This window comes from Oryzias latipes, chromosome 4 (genome assembly GCF_002234675.1).
Source record: "Oryzias latipes chromosome 4, ASM223467v1".
Classification (NCBI taxonomy): domain Eukaryota; kingdom Metazoa; phylum Chordata; class Actinopteri; order Beloniformes; family Adrianichthyidae; genus Oryzias; species Oryzias latipes.
The window spans coordinates 3,074,132-3,095,742 of NC_019862.2; the positions used below are offsets into that span (position 1 = coordinate 3,074,132).

General features: G+C 43.3%; 1 long non-coding RNA gene across 1 annotated transcript; it reads right to left on the reverse strand.

Annotated features, from left to right (window-relative positions):
- Positions 1-1,826: 1,826 nt before the first annotated feature.
- LOC111947334 lies at positions 1,827-4,560 on the reverse strand. The gene is made up of 2 exons (XR_002873136.1): positions 4,415-4,560; positions 1,827-2,125 (listed from the first exon to the last, which is right to left on the reverse strand). It is a non-coding gene; the product is annotated as an uncharacterized LOC111947334 (long non-coding RNA).
- Positions 4,561-21,611: the final 17,051 nt, after the last annotated feature.

Below are 21,611 nucleotides of genomic sequence, written 5' to 3' on the forward strand. Positions count from 1 at the left end.
AGGAAATTGGTTTGTTTAGCCAGCAGTAAGTCGGACTTGTTCTCGGTACATGTTGGACTTTGGCAGGGCTCCCCTTTATCACCGGTTCTGTTCATAGTTTCTATGGACAGAATGTTTAGGCACAGCCAGGGCCCAGAGGGGGTCTGGTTTGGGGACCACGGGATTTCTTCTGTGCTCTTTGCAGATGATGTTGTCCTGTTGGCCTCATTTGGCCGGGACCTTCTGCATGCATTGGAGCACTTTGCGGCTGAGTGTGAGGCAGTTGGTCCTGATCCGCACCAGTTCTAAGTCAACTGCTATTCACAAGCTGAGGCAACACACCAGAGGGTGTCTCCCAATCAAGACGGGGGACCCCTGGCGGATGCCGCAGCTGGGGAGATCCGCGAGAAGGGCCCGGCGCGTTTCCAGAGTTGCTTGTGCACCAGCTGTACACAGCTGCCTTCACGTAAAGACCTGTCGGCCGAAACCCTCAACAGACATCCGCATACATCTACAAATGACGAACCCAAGACACACTTGAATTACGTGTATCACGCATTAGTTCAATAAAGTTAATAGTTTTTGTACATGTTAACTGACTTCTCAGGTCCTTTTATTATCAGACACGGATGTGTTTTTTCACATACCTTACATCAGGGGTGTCAAACTCATTTTCACCAAGGGCCAAATCAACATAGTGGTTGTCCTCAAAGGGCCAGACATAACTTATACATGTAACTAAATACAATGAAAAATAAATGTAACTACTCCTTAATGTTAAATAACTCATTATTTATTTATTATAACATTTTAAATTGACAATTGCAGTTGCATAAAAAAACATATGTTTGCTTGTTACTTTAGCATAAATCCTTTTAAATTAGATTCTGTCAGGTTAGGTTATATGGACAGTGTTTAAGTCCTTATGTATAGTTGCCCAATCCAATATTTCAAGTCTGATTCCTCCTAGATATGAATAAATGCACACCAATTTTTATTTTTTATTTTGATAAATTAAAAAATTTTATGCTCTCGCGGGCCACTTAAAATGACATGGAGGGCCACATTTGGCCCCCGGGCCTTGAGTTTGACACATGTGCCTTACATGTTTCGACGGATGTCTTCCGTCTTCATCAGAGTCGTCCAATGGTAGTGATGTGACATAAATAAAAACAGATGATTGTGACTGAGGTGTAGTCACCTGTCAAAGTTTGACAGGTGACTCCGCCCCCTTGATGTCAGTTTTCTGTTGGAGGATGTTGCTCCAGGTATGAGAGAGCAGGAAGCCCCCTGCATCCCGGTTCATGGAAGTGTGGGCTCGCTTTCGGATCTCCACCGCCTCCATGATCCATCTGCGGTGTCTGTTGTCTTCAGTGCGGAGGACTTTGGCCTTTTCCCAGTCCATGATATGGTTTTCTTGTTTGCAGTGGTCCATTATGGCTGATTTCATGTTTTCTTGAGCTGCCTGTTGTCGTCTTGCTCTTGTTAGTCTTTTCTTTGTTTCCTTTTCGCTCTCTTTTTGATGTTCTGTTTTTGTGCTTCCTGTTTCTCTGTATGTTTTGTTGCAGGTGTGACATGGTATTACGTTAATGACGTTGCGTTTATTGTTTTGTTCAATCTTGTCTTTTGGATGTACCAGTCGCTGCCTGAGTTTTTTTATACGGTTGACTGGGGTGCTGATGTGATGTTTTTTCATGGCCCTTTAGATGCGTTCTGTTACTCCTGATGTACGGTAATGTGACCATTCCTTTGTTTTATGTCTTCTTTGTTTTTTCTTCTCTGTGTCATGATCAGCTGTGAAAAGAACCGACCCAAGCGGTGGAACCCAGAAAGATCACACACAAGAATAGGCTAAGAGAAGTTTTTATTTAGTTCATGGTTGTTGGCGAAGAGTCCATGGATATGTCACCAGAGCGGAGGAGGGTGAGACGAGAATCCGAAGGTAAGTTGTATTCTTTGATTGAGGTGGAGCGTAGTATTGACGAGGCAGATGATGATGGTACTTGCAGCTGGTAGACACGTGGCATGACAAAGAGCGAGGTCGTGGCTTGGAGTCGTGGTGTGGCTGGAGGTTTTGGATTTTGTGGCGGTCTGTTGGTCAGGAGCTCGTGACTGAACCCAGGTCGGCAGTTGTGGAAGTGGAGTTCTGTAGACAGAATGATAACTTGGTTACTAACTTGGCAAGACTAGATTACACTTAGGACCATGTTCTGCACCATAGTGGGCAACAAACTGGCGATGAATACTGGAACAAGGCCACTATAAATACTGAACTAGAGATGAGTTAAGTGCCAAAAGCTGTGTTCAATCTGTAAATGAGAGCAGAGAGGGGAGGGGGGAGGAGAGAACTCCCGGAGGTACCAGGACACTCTGTTTCCCTGTATTTCCTCTGTTCCACCTGTTTTTGTTCATTTTTTATGGCCCATTGAGGATATGGGCACTTGATTAAAACATTTTCAATATGTTTCTTCTCTTCTTTTTTGTCCTCCCCGTCCATTACCAATTCTGCACAGTCAAATAAGGTTCTTACTAAATCAAATGAAATCATATTAAACTTTATTTATAAAATAGCGCTTCTCATGCATTTTGTGCAGCTCGAAGCGCTTTAACATTAAAAACAGAAAACACACAACATTACAGTAAAAACCCAACCCACCCTTCACCCTTCCCACTGCCCTCCATTAAAACATATGACCCATGACAATGAATATTGTCATGGGTCATATGTTTTAAGATCCCCTCAAGAAACACTGGGGCTAAAATCCCGATAAGATACTAAAATTAAAAACATAAGATTTATATAAAAACATAAAACTGAGAATAAGATGCATAAAATGAAATTAAATACATAAAATAGCCGATACTAAAACTAATAGAATAATATAGCAGTTAAAATCAACTAAAGGCTAAAATTAAAAAGGTGGGTCTTGAGCCTCATCTTAAAAACCTCTACAGTCTCTGCGGCCCTGAGGTTCTCCGGCAGGCCGTTCCACAGGCGAGGACCATAATGGCAGAACGAAGCCTCACCATAAGTTTTGGTCCTCACCTTAGGAACAACTAAGAGGCCAGCACCAGAGGACCTCAGGGTCCACGAGGGCTCATATTTTAAAATAATATAATTTAAATAAGAAGGCCCAAGACCATAAAAACATTTATAAACCATTAAAAGAAACTTAAAATCAATCCTGAAAGTCACAGCGAGCCAATGCAGCGATTTTAAAAACGGTGTAATGTGTTCCCGTCCTCTGGACCCCGCCAGAACTCGTGCCACTGAGTTCTGCCATAGCTGTAGATTTGAGATTGACTTTTTGAGTAAACCAGAGAGCAGGGCATTACAATAATCTAAACGACTAAAAATAAAAGCATGCATCAGCACATCTGTGCTGGCAAGAGAGAGGAACAGGCGGACTCTGGCAATGTTTTTGAGATGATAAAATCCTGTCTTAACGCCATTTTTAATATGTGGGATAAAATTTAACTCAAGTCAAAAAGTATGCCCAGGTTTCTCACACATCGAGAAAATTTAAAATTCTGAAGATGTGGTAAAATCATCTCTGTCTTGTCTTCAGAACCGATGATTAAAACTTCAGTTTTGTCCTGGTTGAGCTGTAAGAAGTTTTCTTCCATCCACAACTTTATATCTAAAATGTATTTTAAAAGAGTGTTTAGAGTTTCAAGGTCATCAGGAGACACGGCGATGTAAAGCTGTGTATCATCAGCATAGCTGTGAAAGTCAACGCCATGTCTCCTGATGACCTCCCCAAGAGGCAACATATTTAAATTAAACAGTATTGGCCCTAAAATCGACCCCTGGGGAACCCCACAACTTATTTCATGGATTCTTTAAGACCATGTATCCATATGTAACAGGTTCAGTTCGGTCGCCGATGCACAATGAGGAGGGGGAGACTCGACTCTGGTCACTGCGTCTTTAATTCTTTAAAACAGCGCAAAAGAAAATAGCATCAGTGGACATCACAACTGCAGCTCCCAGCTCAGACCGCTCACTCCAACTGGTTGTTTACATTCATCCAAAAAGTTCAATAAATGTACAATTTTCAGAATAAAATATACTCAGACACAATGCCATACAATAATAAAACAAAAAGAAAACACACATTTGGTAAATACAGCATTTAAAATAAAACATTGTTAAACAGAATAAGACAAAATGGCGGAGACCATCCTTTAAAACAGCGCAAAAGAAAATAGCATCAGTTGACATCACAACTGCAGCTCCCTGATCAAAGGAAAAAGAGCGCGATCAAAACCGGCACCAAAAACCACATAAAAATATAGTTAAAAGTAAATGTAAATTATTCGAGAGCAGTTTCTTGTCAACTGCATCCATTTTTAAACATATTTAAGAAACTTATACCCGTTTATTTTAACAGCTAACTAAAAATATTGGGAGACTGCAGAAAACGCAACTCACCAGCTCAGACCGCTCACTCCAACTGGTAAGGGAGGGGCAGAGGCCGCATGGTGAAGGCAGGGTGTGTCCCACTAATTGCCTTCCCTGCGCAACAAGGAACCGCGTGGAACAAATTTTCTTATAATAATTGGAAGATTAAAAAAATATTTATAACGTGCTAACTCAAAATAAAATAATTTCAAAATTAAATAATCACTGAAGGTTTGAGAATGTTCATAAAAAAAAAATCAATTTGCTACACATACTTACATAAAAGTGTCGCCCTGTAAGGTAAGAGTAAAACCACTTAAGAACATTTCCAGAGAGGCCCACCAGACTCCCAATTCAGTTTGATAAAATCTGGTGATCTACCGTATCAAAAGCGGCACTAAGATCCAGTAGCACCAGAACAAAAAGTTTCTGTGAGTTGTAGTTTATTCTAAGATCATTAACGATCTTTAAAAGAGCCGTCTCTGTACTGTGGCTTTTCCTAAAACCAGACTGATATTTTTTAAAATTATTAGGGGTATTTAAAAACTCATGCAGTTGAGTAGCGACACTTTTTTCTATAATTTTACTTAAAAATGGTGAGTTGGATACAGGTCTGTAGTTATCCAGAGTTTTCAGGTCTGAATGACTCTTCTTCAGAAGGGGCCTCACCACCGCCGTCTTACAGGCAGAGGGGAAGACCCCCTGTTGAATCTCCTGCAGCGGACTGCTCCCGAGTCGCGCGCGTGCTCCCACCTGTGCTCTCAGGTTCAGACATTTCTCTGGAGTATTCACTGATACAAACGAGACTGGAGGCACTTTCAGCTTTCCGGCAGCCATCAACCTTGTCACCACGAAGAACTCGCAGCAGGTGGCTCCGCCTTTATTTATACTGACAGGTAACTGTGCGCAAAACAAAATAGTTCCCCAAACAAGAACACGTAATGATATTCATCGTAGTTCAACACCCCCACTCGATGAAATCACAGGCTTTCACATAACATCAGTATTAATTTCCAAACATATAAGAACTAAACTTTTCAATCTTGGCTCTTGGAGCAGACTTCGTGAACACATCTGCAACCATGTTTTCTGTCGGGCAATACTCCAAAACAACTTTACCCTGCAACACATTGGACCTGATGAAATGATATTTTATATCCACATGTTTGCTCCGCTGGCGATTTACAGGGTTCCTTGCTAGGCGTATAGTCCCTTGGTTGTCCTCGAACAGTTTGGTTGTTGGTTCAAAGTTGGGGTCCATATCCTTCAAAAGTTGTGAGAGGTGAAGCGCTTCTTGAATGGCGGCGGCTAATGCCATGTATTCAGCTTCACATGTTGACAGAGCAACAGTTTGCTGTTTCTTTGTTTTCCAAGACACAATGGCTCCGTTTTGGCTAAGGCTGAAGCAATAGCCTGTAGTACTCCTTCTGTCCTCTAGGTCGTTAGCCCAATCAGCGTCAGAGTAGCCCATCAGTTCAAGTTCAGTGTCACATTTATTATAACACAGTCCATAATTCTTGGTTCCTTGTAAGTATCTGTACACATGTTTCAGTGCTGTCATGTGTTTTTCCCTGGGATCAGACATGTATTGAGACAGCCTGCTGACAATCCAACTTATGTCCGGCCTAGTACAGGTCATGATATAGATAAGGCTTCCTAACATGCCCCTGTATTTCCTCTGATCTGTTTTGGCCCCTTCTGGAGTTAGATCACATTTGATTTCACTGGGAGTTGCCCTTGATTTGCAATCAGACATTTCAAACCTTTCCAAGATTTTGAGAATGTACCTGGTTTGATTCATTCGAACAGAATCCTTTCCCTGTGAGAAATCAACTCCTAGAAAATGAGCAAGTTGCCCGAGGTCTTTCATTTTAAATTTACTTTTTAGTTTTTCCTTGACCTCCTTTAAACACACCTCATTGTTTGCAGCCACAACTATGTCATCAACCCACACTAACAGGATGACCTTTTCCTCCTCAGAGAGTTTAGTGTAAATACAGTGATCAGTCTGACTCTGCACAAAATTGTTCTCAAGTAGAAAATCATGAAGCATGAGATTCCAATTCCTACCAGACTGTTTGAGTCCGTAGATAGATTTGTTTAACTTGCAAACCAATTTAGCACCATTTTTTGATTTAACCTGAAAACCTTCTGGTTGGTCCATGTATATTTCGCAATCAATAGGTGCATGCAAGTATGCTGCTTTAACGTCCATTTGGTGTAGCGTCAGGTCATGCTGTGCAGCCAGCTGCATCAAAACACGCAATGAGGTCAAGTCAGCTGTCGGGGAAAAAGTCTCAGAATAGTCAAGTCCTTCCACCTGACTGTATCCTTTTGCCACATACCTGGCTTTGTAAGTTTCTTTCCCTGTGTCATCTTCTTTAAGAGCATACACCCACCTTCCCCCCACTGTCTGTCTACCCTCTGGTAATGGCACAAGTGAGAAGGTGTCAGTCTCTTTAAATGTTGCCATCTCATCTCTCATGGCCTTTTTCCATTTCTCTGCTGATGGTGATGCCAGAGCCTCTTTAAAGGTTTGTGGCAGTCCAACTGTAGCCCTGTAACAGTAGTCAATAGTCAACTCACGGTCATGTACCACACACTCATAGTCCTCCAAGTACTTAGGCTTTTTTCTAGCTCTACCAGTTGAAAATTGAGTCTGTGTGTCAGTGTCTTCGTTAGTGTCTGGTTTTGTGCTCTCTTCCCTGTCTGTTTCTTCTCTTTGTGTCTGCGTTTCTGTCAGTTCAGGTAGTTTAGGTACCCACTCCATGTACTGGTCCTCCGCTTGGTCTGCGTCAGTCTGTGTCTGACTCTCAGTCTTTTCATTCGTTATAAACTGGACCAGCCTGTGTTTCTGAACTTTGTTTGACTCTGGAAAATAAATCATGTAAGCCGGTGAATGGCGATCGAAACCCACAAAAATTCCCTTTTTGCCTTTTGGGTCAAGCTTTTTCTTGTTTTGTTCATACACCACACAATCTGAACCAAACTTTTTCATTTTTGACAGATTCGGTCTCTTTCCAGTAAAAAGAAAATATGGTGTTTCCCTTGTCCTCTTACAATAACACCTGTTTCTTACAACTGCAGCTGTCCTAGCTGCGTAAGGCCACAACTCTTTTGGCAGGCCTGATTCTATCAACATGCAGCGCACCATTTCGAACAATGTGCGCCAGTTCCTCTCCGCAGTCCCATTCTGATGGGGGGAGTAAGGTGCAGATCTTTCATGCTTAATAGCATTGTCTCTGAGTAGTGACTGGAACTCTTCAGAGATGAACTCTGTGCCATTGTCTGACCTTAGGCGTTTTACTTTGCCATAAACTGCTGTATCTGCTAGGAACTGCTTTGTGGCTTCAACTGCTTTGTTCTTACTCCTCAGAAAATACACATAAATGGCACCAGAAAAATCATCGGTAAAAGTGATGGCATATTTGTACCCTTCTAGTGACTCTGGGGCTATAGGCCCACCCAGGTCTGTATGGATGAGCTCTAATGGTGCTTTAGCTCTTACATCTGCTTCCCTGTTTCTGCTTTCAGTGAATTTTCCCTGCAGGCATGTTTCACACACATTAGGCTTACACTTTTTACCTTTGATTTTCATTCCATCCACCACTGTTTCGAGTTTGATTATGTCATCATAATCACAATGACCCATTACTTCATGCCAAGTTTTGAGATCATAACATGCATTACAGGTATCATCACAGTTCTCTTTTGCCACATCCAGGTAATACAATCTGTCTTTTACCTTCATTTCACATGTCGTACCGTTGGGAAGTATCATTTTGTTGTTGTTCTTTTCAAAGTTGAACTTTGCTCCCTTTGAAGATGCAGCTTCCACAGACAAAATGTTTTGTGGATATCCAGGAATCAAAAGTGCATTTGTGAGCTGGACACTCACCACTCTGCCATTGCTGTCAGTAAGTTTGATCTGGGCGTCCCCCTTTTTCAGTACACTGCCAGCAATCCGGGTTCCATCTGCCAATTGCATGACGTGGTCCTTGGGCCGAAACGTCTCGTCAAACCTGATGAATCATTCTTTGTTGGTCATGATGTGAGCAGATGCACCACTGTCCACAAGCAATCCCTCTGGTTGTGCACAGTGAGGTTGCCATTCACTCGCCCGGAGTATGAAGGTCTCCCGCTCAGCAGGGTGCTCGTCTCTGGCCTGTGCGGTGCTCAGCCTAGTGTCCGTAAGGATGGCCATTTTGTTGCTATTTTGAGTGTAAGCAGGCCTGAAGTTCCGCTGTGGTTTCTTAGCTTTGCTTCTGCAGTCTTTTGCTTTGTGTCCAACTTTTTCGCAAATGAAGCATTCACCGTTGAAGTACTTCTCATTATTTCTTGGTTTGGTCTGCTTTGCTTTGTAGTTGACTGTCATTACTTCGTCTGCTCGTGGCCTTGAGCGGTAGCGAAGTGAGCATTCAAAGCTCCTCAACCTAGCCTTGAACTCACTGAAGGTCAGAACCTCTCTTGTCTGCGTGACATGCACAGAAAATGGTGCATATTCATCTGTGAGTCCTTTTAACACCATGGCCACTAACAGTGCGTCGCTGAGGGTCTCTTTAGCTCTGTTCAGCGCTGCCACAATCTTCTCAACACGTGCTAGATAATCTGCTAGCTCCTCTTGATCAGCCATCAGCACGTTGGTTAATTCTGTGTAAAGTCCAACAATCCGCGGTTTTTCTTCTGATTCAAAATGGCGTCTCAGTATTTCTAGACTCTTCTTTCCATCGTCTGGCGCTTCATACAGGATTAGCATTAGCGTCTTATCATCCAGGCAACCACATAGTTCTGCATAAGCCAGCTCGTTTTTCCTACCGGCTTCTGGATCTGCAGCCCCCGCTTGCTGGCTCCCGATAATAGCCTCCTTCAGGCCGAGCGTTTTCAAGTACGCTAAAAATCTGGCCTCCCATATGTGGTAGCGTGCTTCGTCTCCGTCGAACCGCGGCGGGAGTCCGCGTCCGTGTATGGCCGTGCTTAACATTCGACTGGGCCCATCAGTGGCGGTTTTTGATATGGGCGATGTGGGCGGTCGCCCAGGGCGGCACTTCATAGGGGGCGGCATTTGCCGTGCCCGATGCGTTACAATGTACTATTATATTCAAAGAGGCGGCTTTCTGCTTTTAATTTGAAATTGCTTCAGCTGCCGACACTTAACAATTTGATAATTTCACATCGGACTCTTAAGAATGTCTTGATCCTGTTTCCTCTTCACACTTATGGTGCAAAAAAAAAAAAGAAAAAAAAAGAAAGATGAAATAACTCAGAGTGAAACAACGTAAAACAGGCACATGAAAAGGAATTAGGCAGAACAATCACCCGTGCTCAACCAAATTTCGACAAAAGCAGGCAATGGGGATTTTTTCCCACAATTACTTGCTCCGACACAGCAGACCCGACGCACACGTGACCACCGCCCTCTGCTGCAAGATGCTTGCGGCCACACCTCTTTGCGGTAGTCTTTGGAACATAAGTCAAAAAACTCGAGAGGGGGGCGCAACTCGCCGGTGGCTGGCTGAATCACACTAACAGGTGATTGGGAGTTCTTTTTCTATCTGACAATCAACTCTGGGCCGCAGCTGCGCCTCCCGTCATAGAGACGGAGCCGCGTGTGTCAGAGGGAAGGGGAGGGGGAGGGGTTGTTACGGGGGGAGAAGGGAGGAAGCCCCCAGGCGCAGAGAGCGAGAGGAGGCAGGAGGTTGCAGGGGAACGGGGGCTTTAATAAACAAAACTAAGGACACAAAACCACTGCAGACGGCAGGCTAGAAACTCGAAACACTAAACACTCGAAACGGGGAGAGCAGACTAACATACTGACTAACATACTATGGACCAGCCCAGGAGGAAGGGAATGACAAGACTTAAATACATACAGACAACCGAGACACAGGTGAACACAATCAGGAAGGATGGGGAACCAAAGTAAAACTCACAACAGAAACGAAACAGGAAACCCTACAAAATAAGACAGGAAGTTATACTCAAAACATGCCAGAACAAAAAGGAAACAAACTACAACGGCAAAGAAACAGAAACCGTAACAGGGGTGGTGGGCGCAGACCATTTTTTATGGATTGAGTTTTTTTGGAGGATTTCTACTGTTGGTGTTGCACAAATTTAGGGAAATGCCAAATATTTTTGGAGTAATCCCACTGATGAATTCTATGATTTAGTCTTTAATGTTTTATAAGACCTAAACATATTAATCACAATAAGTTTTTTTTAGATCTAATCCCTCTGATATGTTTCACAAAGACACACACAGGACGTCACACATTAAGAAATTATTGCTAAAAATGAAGCAGGAGTCCAGCTCTAAAAAAATGCTCTAAAAAATGAGAAAAGAGCAAAAAAAAAAACGGAAATATTTGATTTGTTATTTCTTATTAATATTTCCAGGCTTTCTTTGTTTTGTTCTGCAGCATGTTCATATTTGTATAATTTTGACAGAATATATTTCTATGGAGAGCAAAATATTACAAGTTATTTAAGGTTTAACTTGTGTTCCTGTTTTTATTCATATTTATGTTCAAAAAGTTCAGTTTAAAAGGTTTAAAAGTTTAGCTTTAGTGTGTTCAGTAAATGAACCGGCCCAAACCTTAAGCGTGTTTTTAACTTAGATCCCTTGTGTGACTGAGTTTGACCCCCCTGTAATACGAGTCTAGAAAATTCATGCATTTTTTGTGTAAAATGGCTAAATAGCAGATAGGGAACACAACAGGATGTTGTCAAATTTTGTATGTGTGTGTGTGGGGGGGGGGGGGGGGCTGTGGGGTTACTCGCCCAGGGAGTAAGTTAGTGTAGAACCGCCACTGGGGCCCATAACCTGTTGAATCTCCTGCAGCGGACTGCTCCCGAGTCGCGCGCGTGCTCCCACCTGTGCTCTCAGGTTCAGACATTTTTCTGGAGTATTCACTGATACAAACGAGACTGGAGGCACTTTCAGCTTTCCGGCAGCCATCAACCTTGTCACCACAAAGAACTCGCAGCAGGTGGCTCCGCCTTTATTTATACTGACAGGTAACTGTGCGCAAAACAAAATAGTTCCCCAAACAAGAACACGTAATGATATTCATCGTAGTTCAACACCCCCGTCTGAAGAGAGCAGTTTACTATATTTAAAAGCTCTGACTCAAAGAATCCATGAAATGTTTTAAAAAGTGAAGTGGGAATGGGATCTAAAAGGCAGGTTGTACTGTTTACTTGGGATACAACTTGACCAATCATCTCTGCATCAACCAGGATAAAACTCCCCAGTGTTTCTACTGGTAAAAACAATGCTGGAGGTCTGTTAAGATCAGTGTATTGCATGGATGAAATGTTTGATCTTATAGCATTGATTTTACCCATGAAGTGGTCTGTAAAGTCCTCACATGCAGCATTAGATGATGGCATGGAGGACTTGTTGAAGTCTTTGTTTATTAAAATATCAATGGTTTTAAAAAGAAGTTTGGGGTTATTTTTATTTTCTGAAATGATTTTTGAAAAATAGGAGGTTCTGGCCCGTTTAACTGAGTTATTGTAGATTTTGAGTTGTTCTTTTAAAATATTTTTATGAATTATGAATTTCGTCTTCCTGTATCTTCTCTCTGCTCTCCTGCATTTCTGCTTCAGACCCTTAATGTCGTCAGTCTTCCATGGCATTTTAGGAGTGGTTCTTCATGTTTTTGTTTTGAATGAAGCCACTGCATCTATGGAAGACTGAAATCTGTTATTAAAATGATCAACAATAAAATCACAGGGTGCAGGTAAAATCTGAGCAGGAGTTTGTTTAACAATATCAATAAAACTTGCAGCAAATTCAGGAGTTAAATATCGTTTCCTCACAGTTCTCACTGACGCTTCCTGCTGGATTTCACTGGTGACATTAAAAACACACAATAATGGTCTGATATGGCCAAATCAACAACAGAGGACACCCCAGTGGACAGACCATAGGTAATGACAAGGTCCAGGGTGTGTCCCCTGTTGTGAGTTGGCTGTGTGACATGCTGCTGAAAATCCATGCTGTTTAGAAGATTAAAAAACTCACAGGCATAGATATCATAATTGTCAACATGCAAATTAAAATCACCAGTAATTAAAATCCTATTGTACCTGATATGAAGAGATGACAAAAATTCAGAAAAGTCTTGGATAAAACAGGAAGGAGGGGTTGGTGGTCTGTGTACTGTGACAGTTAAAGCAGGTGGGTCTCCAAAGAGTAAAGCATGATGCTCAAATGAACAATATTTACTAAGTAAAATATTTTCAGATGATATTGTTTTAAGAGCAATTGATGCTGTACTTCCACCTTTCTTTCCTCCCCTGATTGAAAATAAAAAGTTAAAATTAGGTGGAGAAGCCTGAGTGAGAATAGCTGGAGCATCAGAGCCAAGCCAGGTTTCAGTTAAAAACAAACAGGTTAAATCATGGTCTAAAATCAGATCATTAATGATAAAAGACTTATTTAAAAGTGATCTGACATTTAAAAGAACCACCTTCATGGTTGTGGGTACTATCTGATGTGTGCATGTCATGGGTTTTGTGACTGATGTGTGAATTGGTCGGAGACATCTAACATGCGAGACGTGGACATGAATGGAAATGATTTGAATGTCTATTGGTGATGCGATCTGGTATGTGATGCTGTATGGCAGAGAATGATGAGTCAGGGGTGTGGGTGTCCTGGTTCAATCGTCAGCTGGGAATGGTTTTGAAAGAACGGAGGGTGAGATCAATATTCATGCTGAGCAGACGGGAACCACTATTGTTAGGGTGTAAACCGTCTGATTTAAAGAGGTATGGTCTATTGTAAAAAGTTGTGAAATTATCAACATATGGAATGCTCATGGAATGACAGTATGTTTTTAACCAAATGTGAAGCTGACGGACGCGTGAGAACATGATGTCTCCATAACGGGGTGCAAGCAGTGGTCCAGATATGATACAGTTCATGTTTAACTGTTGGATGGTATGAAGCAGGTGGATGAAGTCCATTTTCAGAGTCTCTGATTGCTGCAGTTTCAGGTTGTTGGTGCCTGCATGTATGATGAAAGTGTCCACAGAGGAGTGTTTAACAGAGAGTTGGTGGGCAGAGTTTTTAATGTCATTGACGACAGCTCCAGAGAGTGAGTGTGTGTGGCACCTGCTGACCCGGACATGCCGGACAACAGGGTCTCCCACGATGACCAAGGGCTGCTGCACAGGTCCGGGTTTCCCTGCGGGTTTCCCCGCGACAGCAGCGGGGAGAAGAGCAGCGGCTTCCGCTCCAGCGGGCTCAGGTGGAGGAATGGGAGCTCCAGAGTGATTGTTTCCGGGCAGACAGTAATCCAACGTGAAGACCTGATTTTGTTGTGGAGAGTGGATCCCCTGAAGCCGGTGAAACGCAGGATGCGGCGCGCAAGCCCCGTGGAAGTTTACCTAAACGTCGGGCCACCGCCTCTTTCAGCAGACGGCGGCGTTTCCCTCTCGTGGCGGGCGCCAGAGGAACAGCGGACAATCCGGGCGGCTGGGCCAGTGAGCCGGTCAGGCTCCAGCAAAGCGGCCCCGAAGCAGCAGACGCCTTTGGACCCGTAGAGGTGGAAGCGGGAGTCGTTGCCTGGCTGAGACCAGCAGCAGAGCCGGATGCCACGGTAGGAGATCCGCCCGATGTCGGTCCAGGTGAGCCCGCTCGGGTCGCTGACACCGCGGTGAGGTCTTCAGCCAGCGGGGCAAAGCGGTTGGTCAGCGCTGGGTTCCCCGAGCTGGCAGTATCGAGTTTGGATCCACAGATCCTCCGGCCACGACGTGTCACCTCAGCCCACGACTGTTTGGGCGTAGAGCAGAGGGCTGGAGCCCTGGGCCCGGCATCGGCCTGGTCTTCATGGAGGTCCTGTCGACTCCTGGCCTCCACTGCAGAGCTGGTGTTGGTGGTGCTCGGAGCCCCGTTCGCCCGCTCCCACCCGTTGTTTTTACGGCCACATATTTGAATGATGTTACTGTCCGTGGCGGGGGAATGGGTTTCAGCGGGAAATTCTCCAAATGGAAGGGTTTGAGACAGGGAGCGGTCGGTGTTGATGAAAAGCTGCAGTTGTTGGATGTACTTAGACTGGGAAGCAGATACTGAGAATTTTCTCTGTCAGAGCAGAGTTTCTACTACAGATATTTTGTTAATATAAGGGTGTTGGCTGTGTAGGATGAATACTGAAATTACATCCGTCGACAGCGTGCAGATTGTCTTGTAACTACCCAGCCCGGACGTCACTTCTGCGGGGTAGCCAACGGCAATCTGCTCATGAAGAGGCTTTATTGGAGAGCTGTCCGTGCCCATACACCGCACGACTTCAAACAGTCTCAAGTTGGAAGAAAAAGTTTGAAGGACACTGTTTATTTTTGAGCAATCATCCTGTTTATTCTAGGACACTCAAACAGCCCAAACAGCATGGACCTGACTTCAGTTCACAACACTCTCACTCAAGGTTTTACCCCAAAACTCCCCACTTCCCATGAGCCTTAGGGGCTGAAGGCGGAGCTAACCCCCAGATCGCTACACTACGTAGCGACAATGTGACGCAGCCTTGACTTAGAACCGGCGGACCAGGGGAAATCTAATGTTTATCTAAAACAAACAGGGGCTAGCGGTGGTTACTGACGCATGGAGCGTGGCTTTATGTGTCCTTTTTGTGGTCTATTCGTTCTTCTTTATTTCATTCATTTCATTTCATTCATCAGTCAAAATTTCCACAGAGAACCACAACTTTTCCCACTTTTTTCCACATACTGTATATTCACATATGACCAGTTTTCATCCGAGAACAATGCACAAATTGCATGTAGCGGCTGTTTGACACAGCCTTACGAGTAAAAAAACATGGCATGACTTCAGAGACTATGATGTTCTTCTAAATACAGTTTCACTGAACTCTGAAGGATTATTCTGAAGTAATAAGAACACTTCAAGGGACTTCACTTGATAGTTAAGAAAGAAGTGACTTTTAATTTACTCAATTATCCCAAAGTGTAAAATTGTTCTTTGTCTTGGCATCTCTCACCATTTCGCTCTGTTGTCTACTGCTCCCTGACCCATGGGTGCAAGTGTATTTTGACTGACAAGGTAATTTCCCTTCAGTGGAGGACTAATACTCAGGTTCTTCTGTGGGAAATAATAGCTTATTTATCTGATATGTAGTGATGAAGAGAAGCTGGATAACTGCAGTGGTGACACACAACCACATATCACTTTGGTACAACTAGCTCCACACCCACAGGATGTCAATATAAAACACAACATTAGTTATTTGTGTATTTTGCTGGTCATGCTTTGGAGTGCATGGAGTGTTACCTGTGACACAGATGCCTCTGGCTGTCATGTCTTTTCTGCCACATAGACACCTATAGCTGCAGTCAAAAATTCTAATGCATGCTCTTCTAACTTTGTAAACTTTGTTTTACACTAACAATTGTTTCAGTTTAACCAAAATATTCATAGAAACAGGCAAATCTGTATTTTCTATGCTTCTTGCTACATAACTTTTGTTATCTCTCTTTTACGCAGTGAAATATTTTTAGTATAGATTTGAAATAAATAACAGTCTAATTTTCTCTTATTTGCCACTTTTATGTACTTTGTGCTGCAGATGCTTTCCAGAAGCATTTGAAGCCTCATTTGTTCAAAACGCAGTAAAACATTTTTTAAATTAGCATTTTATTTTAGGCCATATTTATTCAAAATAAAGCATAATTTTTGCCTTTTAAATGATGGCAAACTGAAGAAAAAAACAGACAAATAGGATTTTACTCTGCTCTTTTATCATTTGCTGAAATGTTTGCTCAGTGAGAAATGGTTTGGATTCTCTATTAGGAATGTGCCCCATTGCTGACTTTTGCTAAATAGGCTCTTTATGAATGAAATTGAATTGAGCTGACTTTGAGACATTGAGTGTGGAGGTTAAAATGAATCATGGCTTGATTTTGCATGTTATTACAGGATGCAGCTGCAGAAAGGCACTGAGGGGCTAAATGTGAAAAGAAGAGAGGGCTTTACAAATAACAGAATCTTGCTTCTTTATGCTTAGTGTCATCATAGATAATAAATCTGTGCATTAAGCTAAATAGCAACTGATAGGCAAATGAGCTTCAGCTGAGTCATGCATGTACAACACATCACTGACCTTTCTCTGAGAAATGGCCTGAGAAGCTTTTCATCTAAAATGCAAAAGGGTAAATGAAAGAACTCATATTTCTATGAGAGAAACATTTTTGGGATTTTTTAGGTTTCTGTTGAATGTGTCAGAGGTTTGTGAGTCAGTTTTGAACATGCTGCACACACACAGAGTTTTTAGAGCTTTCAGTCTTACTTCCAGCACCACAACCCTGTACCACTGTAAAGCTGCGTTCACACCAAACGCCAGTCGCACATCAAAGTTGCGTCAGACATATCTCTTTCATGGCGCAGTGAATTCACTGCTCAATACCTGTCTAGAAAATGTGTTGAAAAGCTTGACGCCTCAAACGCTTGTTGTAGGAGCTACTGCCAAATGTGTTTAGCTTCATCGCTACATGGAGAAGTGTCTGTATATATCTCATTTACAATGCATCAAAGACACAGAGGATGTTTAGAGTTCAGGTTTATTTACTTTGAATTGTCATATGATTTTCTTGAGGAAAAAAAGAAAAATATCGTAAGGTTCAGGAGATCCGAGCATGCTACCTACCCATGGCACAGCTGCTCCCCCGTCTGCCTGCCAGTCGGCCTCCTGGGGCCTCGCTCCAGCCTCATGGACCCTGCGACAGACTGGCGACCTGTCCAGGGTGTACCCTGCCTTTGCCCAACAGTAGTCGGTACCGGCTCCGGCAACCTCAGAGCCCCAAAGGGATATTTAAAAAAAAAAAAGTTGTTGCTAAACAACTTACGACTCTCGACAGTCCGGTCGGAAAAGGAGAGGAGGGAAGAAGAGACGGGGATGTTAGAGAGGGGGCAGGGGTAGGACGGTGATTACAGAGGGGGGGGGGGGTAAAACCACGAAGCAGCATAAAGCAGCAAGTTGCTGGATGGTTATTATCATTACGGTTAGGTTCAGATGTAAAAGGCCCCACCCCTTTTAGATTTGTATTACTGCTGCTTCGTGGTTTTACCCCCCACCCCCCACTTCTATAATCACCCTCCTACACCCCCCCCCAACATCCCTCTCTCGTCTTCTGTCCTTTTCCAGAAAAACTGTTACAAAAGGGGTTCATTCAAATTTACGGCTAGATCAGGGGTCGGTAACCTGCAGCTCCGGAGCCGCATGCGTCTCTTTCATCCTTGTGCTTCGGCTCTCTGTGGTTTAGTAAAATAACTATCATGTTGTAAGATTGTCGTGGTGCCTTTAACACCGTCGGGTAGTGCAAGGCAGGAGGAAGAGAGCAGCGTGAAGCACGGAGGGGGCGTGTCTGCAGCTGTGAACGCCGACCAGAGTCTGTTATGGGATGGAAAGTTTTTCTGGAAAGACAGTCAGTGGTGATCTTGTAGGGGACACATGAACGTCCAAAAAAAAAAAAATGTTATCCCCATAGATTAAACCACCCATTTCTGCGTAAAATTAAATTTGCGTCAGGGCACCCCATTTATTGGGTTAACTGGATTTAAATGAATAAATAAATTGAAAGGAGTCTGCATCAAAGTGAATATGTTTTGACTGACAGAAAAGTCTATTCAAAGTTGTGGAAAATGGACAAAAGATCAAAGGAAACATCACGCTTATTTTGCCATATTACCAAATGAACTATCGCGATATATCGGCAAAAAGATTTTTTCTAACGCCCCTGGTGTTGCGGCTCCCTGTGCTTTTATCTCAGTGGGAAACTGATCCAAATGGCTCTTTGAGTGGTACAGGTTGCTGACCCCTGGTCTAGTGTTTCAGAAGATTCAGATCCCCTCTTGTAAAAGTAAAATATGACCAACAAGAGGCCTTCAGCTCTCATCTGTTTGCTCTGCTTTTGGACAGGACAAGAAAAAATCTAGAACACACACACACACTGAAATGTTACCAACATACTTGTTGGCTCCAAAAATGTTCACATACAGTACAAACGTGTCAACATGTTCGGAACACAACTAATGTTTCCACACGCATAATTATGTATTCAGACCAACACCTGTGAAACATTTCATTCAGTCACGCAAACTATTTGTGCAAAGGTGAGATAGAACCTGTGCGGGATTGATTATTTATATTCTTCCTAGGTGGATGATGTAATGTAAAAAGGAGGGAGAGTGTCCAGTCATCCCCACACCAAGACCACCGCCGCAACAGCAGCAGCAGCTAAGACTCCCCAACACACACGGTAGCAGATAGAGAACAACCCCCCCCCCCCCCCCCCGGGCCAATACCAGGGAGCAGGAAGCATTGGGGGACAGAGAGTGCAAGCTCCAGCCCAACCGGAGGAGCAGCCCTGCCACCGCGCCTGGAGGGCACTATGCGGGGCCCAGCCCCAGAAGAGCACCCCCAGCCCTAGACGAGCACCCTACCACCACCCAAGATTTCTGAGCAACCCCCCACCCCAACCCCAGGCACAAGCCAGGATCCCCCCATGGCCCAACCAGGCACTCCCACAGTTGGAACTTTGGAGAAGGCTTGCACTTGAGGGCAAGGACCAGAACCCACACCCAAGGGACACGGACACCCCCAGGCTAAGATGTGATGTGATCTGTGGCTCATGGTTGTCCCAGAGAACTTGGGGATCCCTCTCCCTGCATGGAAAAAGAGCCGCCGGGCCCAGGAAGCCAGTGCCCAAAGGACACAACCACTGTTGCCGAGAGCCTGGTACACCCCGACAGGGATGGGGTAGGGGACAGAAGATCACAGGTCCCTTCCTTGTGAAATCTATGTGTGTGTGTGTGTTGGAGTGTATATTTTGAGGGGTAAAGGGTCTGTGTACTAGAGGGTGCAGTTAAAATTGGCGGGCAGGGTACTGGGAGGACATATCCTGATTACTCACAGTGATGTCCAAACCCCTCCCCACCAAGGGGCCCTAAATGTCTATGGTACAATTAAAACCGAGAGGGGAGGGGCCCTTCTCCATACCATTGCCATGCCAAGTAGCTCCTCCCCGCCAAGGTGCATCGCAAACTGACCCCCCCACATAAGTGATTATATGAGGAAGAGGGTAAGTCGGGGACAGCTGGTAGACTGTCCCCCAGTGGCGAAACAGCCCCCCCCCAAGCATTGGGACCAGGTCTCCTCAGCCCAGGGATCACTTCACCCGAGGAGCCAGGGAAGTGAGGATGATGACCAACCCCCTTGTGTAGTATATTGCTGATGTCCCAATACTAAAGAGAGAGTTCTCAGCATGTGAGCTCCTGCCTTGTAATGTGAGACATTACTGGATAATTCATGTCTTTGATATGGAAATTACTAGGCCCATTGGTTGAACTTTAGAAAATTGTGACAATTTCAGTTGTATAAACAAAATTAAGGAAAAAATAACAAAAAAATTAAATTAGATCATCGTTTTATGTTGAGTTGGGTAGACATACAAATTTAATTTAATAAACTTAATTCAAATACATGTTACCAATTGAAGTGATTGATTTAAATAGGATCAACTTTTCTCTCTTTAGAGTGAGCAAGAATAATAAGTTAAAGTTGGGTCCAACTGTAGTAGTTAAATTGAATCAACTTAAATTTTATTAGGTTGAACCTAAATACACTAAGTAGGACCGATATGATTCATTTTGTTCAAGTAAAGCCATCTAATCAGGTGGAAATCCTTTCCATAAGTTTTTTATGTTCATTCAATGTGAAAATTTTTTGAGTGTACATACAGAATACACACATGACACGTATTGGAAGTTCTACTCGTGCAAGTGGGGGAAATTTTCGGGCACTGCAGTTTCCTCCCACAATCCAAGGGCAATTTTGTTGCTTGAAGGCTCTAAATTGCCCCTAGGTGTGAGTGAGAGAGTGTGACACCTGCGACAGACTGGCGAGTATACTCCGCCTTCACCCTGCAGGAGCTGGCTTGGCTCCAGCAGCCCCATGGAGGGATTGAAGCAGGTTATGAAATGGATGGATGTCATGTAACAACTAATGAAATGCTTGTAGATTTATCATCAGACAGTGTTTTACATCATTAAGCCCCCTCATCTCTACTTGCATACATGTCTTCTGACAAGAAGGCGGCTTCAACATGAGCCCTGCTTCTGCCAGGTAGTCTCAGAGTTAGCATTTACCCTCTTGGTCTGAGATGAAGTTTCCATCCATTTTGCAGATGCTCACCCGGCCGTAGCACCAGAAGCAACAGTCAGAGCAGAGACTTTCTCATCATATTTTCTCCTTTCAAATTGTAGCCAAGATGATGTAATTTCCCTTCACTCAAAATATGTTACATGGAGAACAAGTGATGAATGTCCATCACAAACATGAGAAAAAACTGACTTCCTGATCAGTTGAGAACATGTGAGAAAAGTCCAGGCTTTCATCTGGTGCCTGTGATCACAGTGCATGTGTGTCCTTGTGAGTGCACCTCTAAACCTTCGCTGTGCAGCAAATCCACATCTCCATCATTATTATTTTTTACAGGAGCAGGAACTATTTTAAAGCCTCCTCTTAGCTTTGTGGGCTCGGTGTGTTCAATGCAATTTTTGCAGTTTTCATGTAAGCAGCTAGATTTCATTTTAATTTGACACGGATTGCCTCTCTGAGGCTTAAAAAAGCCACATAATAAAGGCCATTGCATCATTGTGGGTTTCATGGGTGGCTTATAAAACATACAAATGTGGAAGTTGGTGAGAAAATCAACGGAATTTAATCAAAACCAAGGACACAAGTATGAAGACAAAACATCAGCACAGTTCCAGTGTTTGGGGTTCTCAAGGCAACAATATAAAGTATAACGAAAGAGAAAAGTAAAGTATCTTAACATGTAGAACATTTGAATGTTCTAAATTTTTCTGGGTTCTGTTTACTTGTTCTACTAAGAGAAATTGCATTGATTGTTAGTTTCTGTCATCGAATGTTACTCATTTTACACACAGGTGATCAAATAAACTTAGATTTAAAATAAGATGACTAAAAACAGAAAGCAGTCTTTCACAGCCTCCATGGCATTCATCCTTACAAATGGCTACGTTGAGTTGTATTTTATCGGAAGGACGTTTTTTTTTTTTTTTTTTTTTTTTTTTTTTAACTTGTCCTGTCCAACAGCTAGGCAGACAGATGAGAGCTAACGGCCTCTTGGGTTGGACATATTTTACTTTAACAAGAGGGGTTATTAATCTTCAGACAAA